Consider the following 16,644-nt stretch of genomic DNA (forward strand, 5'->3'; position numbering starts at 1 on the left):
CTATCTTATATACTGGGGGGCGTATTCACTAATGATTGGACTATGGACCCCCTAGTCAATCCAATCACATTCCTAGCATTCTCCTGCCCCCTCAATTGGCTTTTGCTAATGGTTCTGGTCCAATCACGGGCTTTTAAAGCCCATTTCCTGAACCATTGTATTTTGGTCGGTTCTGGTTGCCGAATTCCGAACTTTTTTGGCAAAAAGTTCTAAATTCGGCCGAACCTCGAACACCCAATGTTCGGTTCGATCATCCCTAGTGGTAACAACACCACTGGTAAATATTACATTTCACACTGTATTGGTAAGTTCAATCAGCTAAACACCCATTTGTTCTATTTTTTTTGCACAGGATTTTCTATAGACTATAAAGAGTGCAGAGGTCTTTCTCACATTATTTCTACTGATGATCAAATGTTCTTAGCCTACAGTTTATAGGCCATTTTTTCAATTGGTGAATGTTAACTTTCATGGTCGAATGTTCTTATGGGTATTTTTTTTTTAAGAATTTGATGTTCGGGAATGTTACATTTGCCCAGAGAAAGGCAAAAAAAAAAAACTATTACAAACATATTACACTTGCACAAATGATGAGACGTTGGCAAAGCTAATTTTTTTTATAAATAGACCCCTTAGTCAAAGCACATAAACAGAGCACACAAAGTCACAGCACACAGAGAGATGATGTACACAGACAGAGGGAACTCAATCATAACACACAGACAAATGTGCCATGCAGACACAGTCACAGCACACAGTAGTGTTTTCAGTCTCTGTACACAGACAGCATGTGCAGACCATGCACTCAGTGGGTTTTTTTCTAAACTGAGATTGGTTGGCAGGGAGCAACTGCAGTGTTAACATAATACCCACTGACATGCAAACAACTTTCAGTCTTACGTAATTTGGCAACCAGAGATGACCATTTCATGTCTTTAGGTATTCTAGTTACAAGAAATTTGAATCTTCTCCTCGTTAGTGTATTCTATACTGAACAAAATTATAAACGCAACACTTGCTTTTGCCCCCATTTTTCATGAGCTGAACTCAAAGATCTATAAAAACCGGGATTCATCCGTGAAGAGAAAACCTCTTCAAAGTGCCAGATGCCATTGAATGTGAGCATTTGCCCACTCAGGTCAGTCACGACGACGAACTGCAGTCAGGTCGAGGCCCCGATGAGGACAACAAGCATGCAGATGAGCTCCCTTGAGACGGTTTCTGACAGTTTGTGCAGAAATTCTTTGGTTATGCAAACCGATTGTTGCAGCAGCTGTCCGGGTGGCTGGTCTCAGATGATCTTGGAGGTGAAGATGCTGGATGAGGAGATCCTGGGCTGGTGGGGATACACGTGGTCTGCGGATCTGAGGCTGGTTGGATGTACTGCCAAATTCTCTGATACGTCTTTGGAGACGGCTTATGGTAGAGAAATAAACACTCAATTCAACAGCTCTGGTGAACATTCCTGCAGTCAGCGTTCCAAATGCACGCTTCCTCAAAACTTGCAACATCTGTGGCATTGTGCTATATGATAAAACTGCACATTTTAGACCCCTTTCACACGGGCTTTCTGATCAGGTCTGCTTGGCAATTTTTCAGGCGGACCTGATCGGATGCTCCATGCACCCCTATGGAGTGGCGGATGTCAGTGGTGACATGTCCGCTGACACCCACTGCTATCTGATCTGATCCTGTCCGTGAAATCTAGACAGATGGAAACCCTATTTTCCATCCGTCTGGAGGATTAGATCAGATAGGATCGGATGAAAATGGACAGGCAGTCCGTTTCCATCTGATCTCCCATTGAGGAGAGCAGGGCTCTGACAGGTCTGTCTCAGCACAGTGAGCGGAGACAGACCTGTCATCAGCCTGCTCAATGGGGATTAGCGGATCGATCCCCCGCTGAGCAAAACGGAGTCCCCCGGGCGGAAAGCCCGCGTGAAAGGCCCCTAAGAGTGGCCTTTATTGTAGCCATCCTAAAGCACACACAATAATCATGCTATCTAATCATCATCTTGATATGCCACACATGTGAGGTGAATGGATTATCTTGGCAAAGGAGAAGTGCTCACTAACACAGATTTAGACAGATTTGTGAATAATATTTGAGAGAAATAGGCTTTTTGTGTACATAGAAAAAGTCTTAGATCTTTGAGTTTAGCTCATAAAAAAATGGGGGGGAAAAACAAAATAATTGTATTTAGTGTAGTTACAATAAGTCTTTCGGAACTGAGAACAAATCTTATGGAAGCTGTGCTCTCAGAAAGCATTAAACAGTGGAGAACATGGCACACATCCACAGTATATTGGAAGGGGTTAACGTATTCTTTAGCTATGGGTCCCTTTTTTTTTTACAGGTTATGACCTGCTAATCCGGACCTTTTGGCAGAACCCTAAATATAGGATGGGTGGAATCTAGAAATGGGTGGAGATTTACGTATCTCACTGAAGAGAGATATAGCAGAAAATCAAGTAGAAAGCTGGGCTTCCCTTGCTATTGCCCATGCGACACCACATAATCAGCATTGACCTAAAGAAAATAAGGACTTTAAACTTTACTTGAAGCTGGAGGTGCTGTTTTTACTTTGACAATGTTTGGTAGTTGTATACTTTTGCCTATTGCCAAGTTAAAGAAGATGGACTTTGCTTCTGGCTGGCATGGTGCTATTCAAAGAGGAAGCTACATTGTGGACAAGATCCTGAACAAAAGAAACATATTGCAAACCTAGTCAAGTTAGGAGTAATGGTGATTAGGGGAAGATGTTGCCCTCCTGGCAGACGCCTCTCTGGAACATGAGCCAGGTGACCTGAGCCCTCGTGTCTCATTGGCTCCAAGTCAGATCCCTAACCTGGAGCAACAGAAGGAATTACCTTGCGACATGAGTACTCCTGACTAGTTATGGGTTGGTGTTGCCATGCGCCAGGGGCATGATGTAACAGAAGGTTTCTAGCCCACCATGTGTACACATGTTAGCAGACAGCTTGGGACTACCTGGGTTGTGGGGTGGTTATAAACTGAAGCAGGAGGCCCCTGGGTAGCCCTGTACATCTGTAGGCCCTTAGTGTACTGACAACCATGCAGGACAGCAAGGTACCTGCCTACAAGTATATGAAGCTTCCTGGTAGTAAACTGTGTTAGAATGTTGGCAAAATATTGTTGTATCTGATTATTTCCTCTGGTCCTTGTTTTAAAGTGAGATTTTGTTTTTCAACTAGACCACAATTCTTCAGTAACCACACATTAAAATGGATAGTTATTCCTTTTTTTGAGGCATAATAAAGACAAAAGGAAAGCTGGAATAGCAGGTAATTGTGTATTATAATGGAATGCACTCATCCTTACTCACGCCTTGTCTCTGTTTTCCTTGTATTCAAACAGTTGTCTCATCGTTCAAGAAAGCTGCATCTAATCTGGCAGTGCATTTACAGTCAGGTCCATAAATATTGGGACATTGACACAATTCTAATATTTTTGGCTCTATACACCACCACAATGGATTTAAAATGAAACAAACAAGATGTGCTTTAACTGCAGACTTTCAGCTTTAATTTGAGGGTATTTAACTCCAAATCAGGTGAACGGTGTAGGAATTACAACCATTTGGATATGTGCCTCCCACTTTTTAAAGGGACCAAAAGTAATGGGACAGATTAACAATCATAAATCCAACTTTCACTTTTTAATACTTGGTTGCAAATCCTTTGCAGTCAATTACAGCCTGAAGTCTGGAACGCATAGACATCACCAGACAGGGGTTTCATCCCTTGTGATGCTCTGCCAGGCCTCTACTGCAACTGTCTTCAGTTCCTGCTTTTTCTTGGGGCATTTTCCCTGCAGTTTTGTCTTCAGCAAGTGAAATGCATGCTCAATGGGATTCAGGTCAGGTGATTGACTTGGCCATTGCATAACATTCCACTTCTTTCCCTTAAAAAACTCTTTGGTTGCTTTCTCAGTATGCTTCGGGTCATTGTCCATCTGCACTGTGAAGCGTTGTCCAATGAGTTCTGAAGCATTTGGCTGAATATGAGCAGATAATATTGCCCAAAACACTTCAGAACTAATCCTGCTGCTTTTGCCAGAAGTCACATCATCAATAAATACAAGAGAACCAGTTCTATTGGCAGCCATACTGATGAGGTGGTATGCTTTGGATCACAAGCAGTTCCTTTCCTTCTCCATACTCTTCTCTTCCCATCACTCTGGTACAAGTTGATCTTGGTCTCATCTGTCCATAGGATGTTTTTCCAGAACTGTGAAGGCTTTTTTAGATGTTGTTTGGCAAACTCTAATCTGGCCTTCCAATTTTTGAGGCTCACCAATGGTTTACATCTTGTGGTGAACCCTCTGTATTCACTCTGGTGAAGTCTTCTCATGATTGTTGACTTTGACACTAATACACATACCTCCTGGAGAGTGTTCTTGATCTGGTCAACTGTTGTGAAGGGTGTTTTCTTCTCCAGGGAAAGAATTCTTCGGTCATCCACCACAGTTGTTTTCCGTAGTCTTCCGGGTCTTTGGTGTTGCTGAGCTCACCGGTGTGTTCTTTCATTTTAAGGATGTCCCAAACAGTTGATTTGGCCACACCTTATGTTTTTGCTATCTCTCTGACAGGTTTGTTTTGTTTTTTCAGCCTAATGATGGCTTGCTTCCCTGATAGTGACAGCTCTTTGAAACTCATATTGAGAGTTGACAGCAACAGATTCCAAATGCAAATTGCACAATTGAAATGAACTCTGGACCTTTTATCTGCTCCTTGTAAATGAGATAATGAGGGAATAACACACACTTGGCCATGGAACAGCTGAGCAGCCAATTGTCCCATTACTTTTGGTCCCTTAAAAAGTGGGAAGCACATATACAAACTTTTGTAATTCCTACACCTTTCATCTGATTTGGATATAAATACCCTCAAATTAAAGCTGAAAGTCTGCAGTTAAAGCACATCTTGTTTGTTTAATTTCAAATCCACTGTGGTGGTGTATAGAACCAAAAAGATTAGAATTGTGTTGATGTCCCAATATTTATGGATCTGACTGTATATCACTTAATGGCAGTCTCTATCCAGACAGACCCTCCTGCAAAAAAAAAAGCTTTCTGAAACTTCACTTATGCTTTCACAAACTAAGAAAACCCTTCCAAAAGAAAATAGTTCAAGGTTTTAAAAAAATGGGAAGTGTGAAGGAGTTTATAGGGATTCATGCATCAGAAGATCATGCCATGGATTATTAATGTGGAGTTCATGTGAGCTTTCCATAGGAAGTAGAGGTGTAAGCTTGAGTAAACGAAGACACTGCACAGAGTCCCATAGGAAGGAACACATCTTTTATTTATCACCTCTGCATTCAAACAAAGGATGTAAAGCAATTATTGTACAACTCTGTCACCAAAAGAGCCTTTAAATGAATTATAAAAGGTTTTATTGCTACTTCACTGAAGGTTTGTAGAATATTTTTGGAACAAAACCAGGTTGTCTTGCCTTCCATTTATCTACTTTAGGAGAAGAATAAAGAGAGATTTCTATTACTGTCAAACATCCAACCTTACATGGCCTAAGATTCATGAACAACCAAAACCATTTTAGGTTAGGTTCATTCGGTACGAGTTGAAATAGTTTGCAGTGTGATTTCAAGAAGCAGCTGCAGTGCGAGTTGATGCAGTTCAGATGCAATTGTGAGGCTTTTTTGATGAGATTTGAATGCAGCTGTGATCTCTGTCTCTCTCTCGGAAAGGATAGGAAGTTAGAAAGCAAAGACTTCTGAAAACTGTGTTTATATACTGTTACTATGGGACAGATAAACAATATTCATTCGGTTTCCATTCAGGTCTATGGGCCTAAAAAGTGCACCACAGCACGCTAAGCTTGCACAAGACCCTTTAGCCTATCGCATCGGATTCGAACTGCATATATAATAGCATCCACAGCAGTGGCGGCCCGTGCATAGCGGGCGCCAGGGCGCCGCCCCCCTACCCCTAAAAAAAAGAAAAAAAAAGAAAAAAAAATGACAAAGCGAACAAATAAAGTTTTACAAAAAAAAAAATTGGGTTCGCCGGCCTTTGTAATGGAAGTGGTGGCTAGAGGGGGGGGGGGGGTGGGGTTACGTCCCAGAAGAGGCGCCGATCGGCAGCCTTCTGGGGGCGTAACCCGATCGCAAGTCCTTGCGATTGGACACCCCCACTTTCGGATATCCTGGCTGTGATTGGTCCAGTCTCCAGCCTGGACCAATCATCATCCAGGACATTCGATCCCTGACGTCACAATGGGGGCGGTGCCGGTGCGTGAGTCAGTCACTCACCGTCACCGCCGCTCGGAGGACGAGGGAGAAGCCGCTCTCCTTCCCGCCGCCGCCGCCGCAGAGAGGACGGACTGGATCGAGGAGGGAAGAACCCGCCGCCGCCGCCGCCAGGTAAGTGCATTAAATTGAAGGGAGCAGGCACGCTGCACTCTGCATTGATTGGGGGACAATGCTGTGGGCACTCTGCATTTATTGGGGTACATTGCTGTGGCACTCTGCATTTATTGGGGTACATTGCTGTGGCACTCTGCATTTATTGGGGTACAATGCTGTGGGCACTCTGCATTTATTGGGGTACAATGCTGTGGGCACTCTGCATTGATTGGGGGACAATGCTGTGGGCACTCTGCATTTATTGGGGGACAATGCTGTGGGCACTCTGCATTTATTGGGGTACAATGCTGTGGCGCTCTGCATTTATTGGGATACAATGCTGTGGCACTCTGCAATCATTGGGGTACAATGCTGTGGGCAATCTGCATTTATTGGGGTACAATGCTGTGGCGCTCTGCAATCATTGGGGTACAATGCTGTGGCACTCTGCAATCATTGGGGTACAATTCTGTGGCACTCTGCAATCATTGGGGTACAATTCTGTGGCACTCTGCAATCATTGGGGTACAATGCTGTGGCACTCTGCAATCATTGGGGTACAATTCTGTGGCACTCTGCAATCATTGGGGTACAATTCTGTGGGCACTCTGCATTTATTGGGGTACAATGCTGTGGGCACTCTGCAATCATTGGGGTACAATGCTGTGGGCACTCTGCATTTATTGGGGTACAATGCTGTGGGCACTCTGCAATCATTGGGGTACAATGCTGTGGCACTCTGCAATCATTGGGGTACAATTCTGTGGCACTCTGCAATCATTGGGGTACAATTCTGTGGCACTCTGTAATCATTGGGGTACAATTCTGTGGCACTCTGCAATCATTGGGGTACAATGCTGTGGGCACTCTGCAATCATTGGGGTACAATGCTGTGGGCACTCTGCAATCATTGGGGTACAATGCTGTGGGCACTCTGCATTTATTGGGGTACAATGCTGTGGGCACTCTGCAATCATTGGGGTACAATTCTGTGGCACTCTGCAATCATTGGGGTACAATGCTGTGGCACTCTGCAATCATTGGGGGACAATGCTGTGGCGCTCTGCAATCATTGGGGACAATGCTGTGGCGCTCTGCAGTGATTGGGGACAATGCTGTGGCGCTCTGAATTGAAAGGGGCATGCACGCTGAACTCTGCATTGTGGGGGCACAGCACAGTGTTCATTGCATTGAAGGGGGCACAGCACAGTGTTCATTGCATTGAAGGGGGCACAGCACAGTGTTCATTGCATTGAAGGGGGCACAGCTTCAAAGTCACGCAATTTTTTTACTGCGTTTTTTGGCGCGAAGCAATACCTATTACATTTTTCTTTTTGCGCCCCCCCCAAAAATTTTGAGCACCAGCCGCCACTGATCCACAGAAACTCATGTTATTTCACTAGTCATGTAATTCCATGTGTTCTGGAACACATCAGATGTTGCATCAGAGTGAACCAGGGCTTAAACACAGACAATCTGAGCAACTTATAAGTGCTGTGCAAATAGGAGCATACACTGAACACAGAACATGCTTGTAATCCCTTGGAGCGATTTTTAACATTCTTGTTTTAGATAGAGGTAGGTGAAGTTTAAACCCCAACCAGGGTCTATGGCCCTGGCAGTAAGATCACATATGTATCCACATGAAAAATGTGACAAGGCCATATTAGCTTTATGCCTGTCCAATTATCAAAATACTAGGCCTACCCCCATTAGGGCCATTGGATTTTTGGGCCTTCCCTTATGCACACGGCAAGGCAACAGGAATTTTGCAACTCTCGTACAGGCTCAATTATCAGTCCAGGGTATTTTGTTTTGTTTTTGTTTATTTAGGGCAGGGGTCTTCAAACTATGGCCCTCCAGTTGTTCAGGAACTACAATTCCCATCATGCCTAGTCCTGTCTGTTAATGTCAGAGTTTTACAATGCCTCATGGGATGTGTAGTTCCGCAACAGCTGGAGGGCCGTAGTTTGAGGATCCCTGATTTAGGGGATTAACTTGGATAGAGAATGGGAAGGCAAGGGATGCACAAAACTGTAAAACTTGAATGAAATCCTGAAGACTGGCTGATGTCTCTGGCTGCTAAGTATTAACATCACCAATGCTGTCCTCACCACATAGGGTTGATGGCACAGCTAAACTGATAGCAAAAAGTTCCAACTGATAAATGCAGATGCATAAAGAACTGCTGATGCACCTAACTGCTTTGAACCCAAGCTAGAGGTCTAGGATGGCTTTGATGGCTATGAACTAGCATTGACCACTTGCCGACCGCCATAAGTACATATACTGCGGCAGTCAGCACCGTGCAGGCAAAGTGACGTATGGGTACGTCACTCGCCTGCGAGCCAATAGGGGGTGAGCGCACGCCGTCGGAGGCGCGCTTCCGCCCCCGCTCGTTCACGGCCATCCCCACGCGACTGACCGGTGGCTCCGATGTCCACCGGTCACTCGCGATCTCCCGCAGGAGAGGGAGAAAGGCAGGCGGCTAATGTAAACAAAGCCGCCTGTTATTCTCCCTGATGTAACAGCAGAAATCATACGATCCTGCTATGTAGGATCGTGTGTCTCTGTGGTTACATCAAAAGCCACGCCCATTTACAGTTAGAAGCACGCCCCTAGGGACACACTTAACCCCTTGCTCTCTAATAAAGTTAACCCCTTCCCTGCCAGTGTCATTTTTACAGTAACAGTGCATATGTATAGCACTGATTACTGTAGTAATGTCACTGGTCCCCCTAAAGTGTCAAAAATGTCAGTCAAGGGTCCGATCGGTCGCCGCAAAGTCGCAGTCCCGCAAAAAAAAATCGCAGATCGCCACCATTACTAGTTAGAAAAAAAAAAACAATAAAAATGACATAAATCTTTCCCGTAGTTAGTAAACGCAATAACTTTTGTGCAAACCAATCAAAATATGCTTATTGCGATTTTTTTCACCAAAAATATGTAGCGGAAAACAAACTGATAGCAAAAAGTTACAACTTATAAATGCAGGTGCTACTCCTTAACCACTTTACGACCGGCGCACGACGATCTACGTCGGCACTCAGCCCCGGCCAGGCAAACTGACGTAGGCCTACGTCAGCACAATTTGCCGGCCCTGTGCGCGCTCCCGCGCGTCCCCGCCGCCGATGATGACTCGATTGGGTTCAGAACCGATCAGTCATCAGGTCCAGGCCAATCATTTTTGGTCTGGACCTGTTGATCGGTCCTGCCCAATCAGATCATCCTCTAAGCCTGTGAAATGTAAACACAGGCTTAGAGGAGATGTGCCCTCCCCCCACAACGGTCTTTTTGGATCCAGCGTGAGAGGAGAGCACATCTTACTGTGAGTACTGCACCAAGCACACCCACACACAGTTAGATAGGCACATTTCACCCCCGATCGCCCCCCCAATTAACCCCTACAGCACCTGACACAACACACACTATATACAGCATATAGCATATACCTATATACCTGTATAAGTGTGATTTGTGAACAGGTGTAGCCCTTGCGACCCCCCCTTTTCCACTCAAATTACCCCCCACCCCCCCCTAATAAAGATTTAACCCACTGATCTCCCCTGACCCCCCCCCTGATCACCGCCGTTAACCCCTACACCCTCTGTCACATCAGCACTAATACAAACGCAATATACGGTGTTATTGTATTTTTGTATTAGTGTCATTGTGATCAGAATTAGCGCAGGCGACTAAGTTTCTGTCCCAAGAAGGTTTAGGGTCCCCGCCACCCGCCCAATAAAGATTTAAGCCCCTGACCCCCCCCTGATCACCCCTACACCCCCTGCCATAACACACACCGTATACAGTATATAGCATTTTGCTATATACCCGTATAAGTGTGATTTGTGGTCAGGTCTAGCGCTTGCGACCCCCCTTTTTCCACTTGAATTACCCGCCACCCCCCCCTAATAAAGATTTAAGCCCCTGATCCCACCTGATCCCCCCCTGATCACCGCTAGTTAACCCCTACACCCTCTGTCACATCAGCACTAATACAAACGTAATATACTGTGTTTTTGTATTTTTGTATTAGTGTGATTGTGATCAGAATTAGCGCAGGCGACTAAGTTTGTGTCCCAAGGAGGTTTAGGGTCCCCGCCACCCGCCCAATAAAGATTTAATCCCCTGATCCCCTCCTGATCACCCCTACACCCCCTGCCACAACGCACACTGTATACAGTATATAGCATTTTCTATATACCCGTATAAGTGTGACTTGTGACCAGGTTTAGCGCTTGCCACCGTTCCTTTTATCCTTAGGATACCCGCCAGTCCCTTCCAATAAAGATTTAAACCCCTGATCCCCCCCTGATCACATCCCGTTAACCCCTACACCCTCTGTCACATTAGCACTAATACACACATAATATACTGTTTTTACTGTATTTTGTATTGGTGTCATTGTGACTTGAGGTTGCGCTAGCTAGCTAGTTTCTTTCCCAAAGGAGGTTTAGGGTCCCCGCCACCCCCCCCAGATCCCCAGCACATAGTTTAGAAGTAACCCCTTGATTGCCACACACGCACGCACGCACGCACGCACGCACCTACACTTCCATTTCTAGTATAGTGTTTGAACAGATCAATATCTGATCTGATCAGAACTATACTAGCGCCCCCATAGTTTAGGGTTCCCAAAACGCGGTGTTTGCACGATCAGTACTGATTCCGGCCAGCACCTGCGTTTAACCCTTTCACCCAGGCAAGTGTAGTAATCAATAGATTACTGTCACTTGCAAAAAAACACAAGACACAAAACCGTTGTGTTAGCAGAGTCAGGCCTGATCCCTGCTAGCATCAGCAGTTTTTTTTGTAGCGCTTGAAATAATCTTCGACAACCAGGTGCTTTTATTACCTGTGAGTCGCATCACTGTACGAGTAAATTTAGTTACCAAAATGACCAAACGTTCGTACAGGGATGAAGAGCTTCTCAGTTATATGCTGACCGAGTCATCTGATAGCGAAGGGGAAGCTACAATGACCGAATTAGTGTCAGTATATGAACCTGATGACGGCAGCGGCTCCCTGACAGATAGCTCCGACGACAGATGGGTCCCTGTTAGACCCAGGCGTACCCGACCCCATTCTGAAGTTGTTGTGATGCAGGAATCGCAGGGTGCTCGTATGGAGCAGAGTGTGGGTACTAGTGCCGCTCATCCTTCTGGCGACCTGGCAAGCGCCAGCGGCCTAGTACAACCTGGACCTAGTACAACCAGCACTGCAGTAAGACCTGGTGACGTGGCGAGTCCCCTAAGTGCAGTTGAAGCTGGTGCGGTGGCTAGCACAAGTAGTGGCCCGCGGCCACCGCGTATTCGAAGACAGGCCCGTAGAGCCCATAGTGCCCTCCCTGATGCGCTGGCATTTCCTAATTGGCAACCCACTGATACTACAGCGCCAGTACTTCCCCCATTCACCGCCCAACCTGGAATCCACGTGGAGACAGCTGGTTTTACGCCCCTGAACTTTTTTGAGCTGTTCTTCACGGAAGATCTTTACAGATCTATTGTGGATCAATCAAATTTATATGCACAACAGTTCATCGCCGCCAACCCAAATTCACACCTTGCCAGACAATTCGGCTGGAAACCTATAACGGTTTCCGAATTTAAGATCTTTCTGGGCCTTTCCCTCCACATGGGCATAACTAAACAGAGTGAATTGCGGCTATATTGGTCCACTAGCCCAGTTCACCATATGCGCATGTACTCTGCCTCTATGTCCAGGACGAGATACGAGCAAATTCTGCGATTTATGCATTTCAGCGACAATGAACTCTGTCGTCCTCGGGGAGACCCTGCATACGATCGGCTCCACAAAATTCGGCCCCTCATAGACCACTTCAATCAGCGGTTTGCAGCCTTGTTTACCCCCGAACAAGGAACAAGTTGTCTGCGTTGACGAGTCCCTGATTAAATTTACTGGCCGCCTTGCTATGAAACAGTACCTCCCCAGCAAGCGTGCCAAGTACGGGGTCAAGCTGTATAAATTGTGTGACAGGGCCACAGGCTATACAGTTAGTTTCCGGGTCTATGAGGGAAAAGATAGCTGTGTGGAGCCCCCCAACTGCCCAGACTACATAGGGAGCAGCGGTAAGATCGTTTGGGACTTGGTGTCACCCTTATCCGGAAAGGGGTACCATTTGTACGTGGACAACTTTTATACAAGCGTGCCACTATTTAGTCACCTTCTCGATTTACAAATTGGCGCATGTGGCACCGTGCGACCTAATCGCCGGGGCTTCCCCCAACGGCTTGTAGATTCCCGTCTTAGTCGGGGGGCGAGAGCCTGCTTGAAAACGGACAAATTACTTGCGGTGAAGTGGAAGGATACACGGGATGTTTATGTTCTGTCCTCCCTTCACCCAGACACGACGATCCAAATTCCTACGGCAACTGGCGTTATGGAGAAACCCCTCTGTGTCCACGAATATAACCTTAACATGGGAGGGGTGGACCTTAACGACCAGCTTTTGGCGCCGTATTTAGTTGCCCGTAAAGCCAGACGCTGGTACAAAAAAGTGTCTGTTTACCTATACCAATTGGCTATGCTGAACGCCTTTGTCCTATACAGGGCGTCAGGACGAACTGGATCTTTCCGGGAATTCCAGGAAGAGATCATCCTTGCCTACCTGTACCCAGGAGGCATGCCTGCCCAACTTCCCCTTCCAGATGCAGTGAGCCGGCTGCATGAGAGGCATTTTTCACATGTCCTCCCGAGTACCCCTACCCAAAGATGGCCCCAAAGAAGATGTCGTGTCTGTAGCAAGCGCGGATTTAGGCGTGACACCCGTTATTATTGTCCCAAATGTCCTGACCAACCTGGTCTCTGCATCGGGGAATGTTTCGAGCGCTACCATACACTAGTGGATTATTAGCGTAGGGTACAGCACGACACAGTGTAGGGCACATAAACACAGGGTCTCGAAGGATGTTGGATGTCCATCGACATTTTGAGAGACCCAAGCTGGAAGAGAAGATCGCAGATGATCGCAGTCCCTCCCAAATCAAGAAGTAAAGGAACAGTTAGAAAGAAAAATAAAAGGATCCAAAAACTGTTGTGGTGTCAGTAATTTTATATGTCCTTCTACTCCTTCCTACTATACTTTTTTTCAATGTCCTTTGTTTGTTTTTTCATTCTTTTGTGACCTGTTTCTCTTGCAGGTCCCTCGTCAGCTACCACGCATTGATTTTATATATTCTGACACAAACAGCGTTTGCGCTCAGCATATATGGATACCTTTGCTGATAGCAGCTGTGGTGATTTTCTGATTTCAGCACTGCAGTTAAAATCCTATTTTGGTATACGTGGATAGCGCCGTGTATACCCATCATTAAATTCAGTGGGTGGTTGTTTGGGCGGTTAATGATGAAGATCCAAAAACTGTTGTTGTCAGTCATTTTATATGTCCTTCTACTCCTTCCTACTATACTTTTTTTCAATGTCCTTTGTTTGTTTTTTCATTCTTTTGTGACCTGTTTCTCTTGCAGGTCCCTCGTCGGCTACCACGCATTGATTTTATATATTCTGACACAAACAGCGTTTGCGCTCAGCATATATGGATACCTTTGCTGATAGCAGCTGTGGTGATTTTCTGATTTCAGCACTGCAGTTAAAATCCTATTTTGGTATACGTGGATAGCGCCGTGTATACCCATCATTAAATTCAGTGGGTGGTTGTTTGGGCGGTTAATGATGATGATCCAAAAACTGTTTTTGTCAGTCATTTTATATGTCCTTCTACTCCTTCCTACTATACTTTTTTTCAATGTCCTTTGTTTGTTTTTTCATTCTTTTGTGACCTGTTTCTCTTGCAGGTCCCTCGTCGGCTACCACGCATTGATTTTATATATTCTGACACAAACAGCGTTTGCGCTCAGCATATATGGATACCTTTGCTGATAGCAGCTGTGGTGATTTTCTGATTTCAGCACTGCAGTTAAAATCCTATTTTGGTATACGTGGATAGTGTCGTGTATACCCATCATTAAATTCAGTGGGTGGTTGTTTGGGCGGTTAATGATGAGTAATACTACGCATTATTCCTGTGCTGATTTCTGATAGGTTCTCTTTTTTTCCGTTCAGCCCACAGGCTGCATGAAAAAAAAAAAAACCTATATGCCAAACAAGGACCAGCAATGTACTGGTACGTTGCTGGACTTTGAGTGGTTATACCAGGATGATGCCTGCAGATTTAGGCATCATCTTGGTATCGTTTTTTACAGCCAGCGGTCGGCTTACATGTAAAAGCAATTCTAGCAGGTAATTGGCCGCTAGACTGCTTTTACATGCAGTGGGAGGGGCCTCCCCCCCCCCCACCGCCGCCTTCCGCAGCCTTCCATGGTTTTTCTCGGGCTCTCCTGTCCAACCGGTTAACCCGAGAGTGCAGCCGGTGGTTCAATTATCTAACCATAGAGCTAATTGGAGATGAGAATGGCTCCAATCATCTCTATGGCCTAAGATGCCGGAGGCTACGAGCATTTTATGACTTCTGTTTCGCCAGAAATAAACAGGGCCATTGGGAAATTGGGAAAGTATTTTATCACACCAATTTTGGTGTGGTCAGATGCGTTAAGGTCAGAGGAGAGATCTAGAGTCTAAAAGACCCCAATTTTTTTTAAAAAGAGTACCTGTCACTACAGATTGCTATCATAGGGGATATTTAAATTCACTATGATAACAATAAAAATGATTTAAAAAAAAAAAAATTAAAGGAAAGGTGTCAAAATAACATAAAAAAGCAAAAGAAAAAAGAAAAAAAAAAAAAAATTGAGCCCCCCCCCTTACCCCCGGTGCTTGCGCGCAATGGCGCACGCAAGCGGTGGTCTAGTGTCATATGTAAACCACAATTTCAGCATGCATGTGAGGTATCGCCGCGATCGCCAGATCGAGTGCAGTAATTCTTGCAGTAGACCTCCTCTGTAAGTCTAAAGTGGTAACCTGTAGAGACTTTTAAAGGTTTTCAAAAATGTACATACGTTTTTGTCGCTGCGCAGGCATGCGCAATTTTTAAAGCATGTCATGTTAGGTGTCTATGAACTCGGCATAAGATCATCTTTTAAATTTTACCAAAAAAATTGGAATTATATAGTGTATCTGTGCAATAAATTAAAAAAAAATTTATTTTTTTCGCAAAAATTGCGTTTGGAAAATCTGTGCGCAAATACCGTGTGACAAAAAAATTTGCAACATCCACCATTTTATTCTATAGGGCCTCTGCTTTAAAAAAATATATAATGTTTGGGGGTTCAAAGTAATTTTCTAGTAAAAAAAAAATATTTTTTCATGTAAACAAAAAGGCACAGAAAAGGCTTGGTTTTCAAGTGGTTAGAAGAGTGGGTGATGTGTGGATAAGATTGAGTATAAAATGCCGGAACTGTTCAAACACCCCCCTAATGACCCCTTTTTGAAAAGTAGACACCCAAAGCTTTTTTTCTGAGAGGCATGGTGAGTCCATGGAGTATTTTATATTTTGCCACAAGTTTCGGGAAAATTATTATTTTTTTTTTTTTTGTTGTTTTTTTACAGAAAGTTGTCACTAAATGATATATTGCTCATGCATGCCATGGGAATATGTGAAATGACACCCCAAAATACATTCTTTTGCTTCTCCTGAGTACAGGGATACCACATGTGTGAGACTTTTTGGGAGCCTAGCTGTGTACGCGCCCCCGAAAACCAATCCACATCTTCAGGTTTTCTAATGGCGTAAATTGCTGATTTTACCCCTGACTACCTGTCACAGTTTCAGAGGCCCTGAAATTTCAAGATGGCACAAAACCCCCCCAAATGACCCCATTTTGCAAAGTAGACACTCCAAGCTACTGGCTGAGAAGTATGGTGAGTCCATGGAATAGTTTATATTTTGCCACAAGTTTCGAGGAAAAAAATTTTTTTTATTTTTTTTTATTTTTTTACACAAAGTTGTCAGTAAATGATATATTGCTCACACAGGCCATGGGTATATGTGAAATGACACCCCAAAATACATTCTGCTGCTTCTCCTGAGTACAATGATACCCCATGTGTGAGACTTTTTGCCAGTCTAGCCGCGTACAGGACCCGGAAAACCAATGCGCACCTTTAGGCTTTCTAAGGGCGTAAATTGTTGATCTCACTCCTTACTACCTATCACAGTTTTGAAGTCCATAAAAAGCCAAGATTGCACAAACCCCCCCCAAATGACCCCATTTTGCAAAGTAGACACTCCAATCTATTTGCTGAGAGGCATGGTGAGTATTTTGCAGCTCTAATTTT

The sequence above is a fragment of the Pelophylax lessonae genome, assembly GCF_965119305.1.
Source record: "Pelophylax lessonae genome assembly, chromosome: 1".
In the NCBI taxonomy this organism is placed as follows: Eukaryota; Metazoa; Chordata; class Amphibia; order Anura; family Ranidae; genus Pelophylax; species Pelophylax lessonae.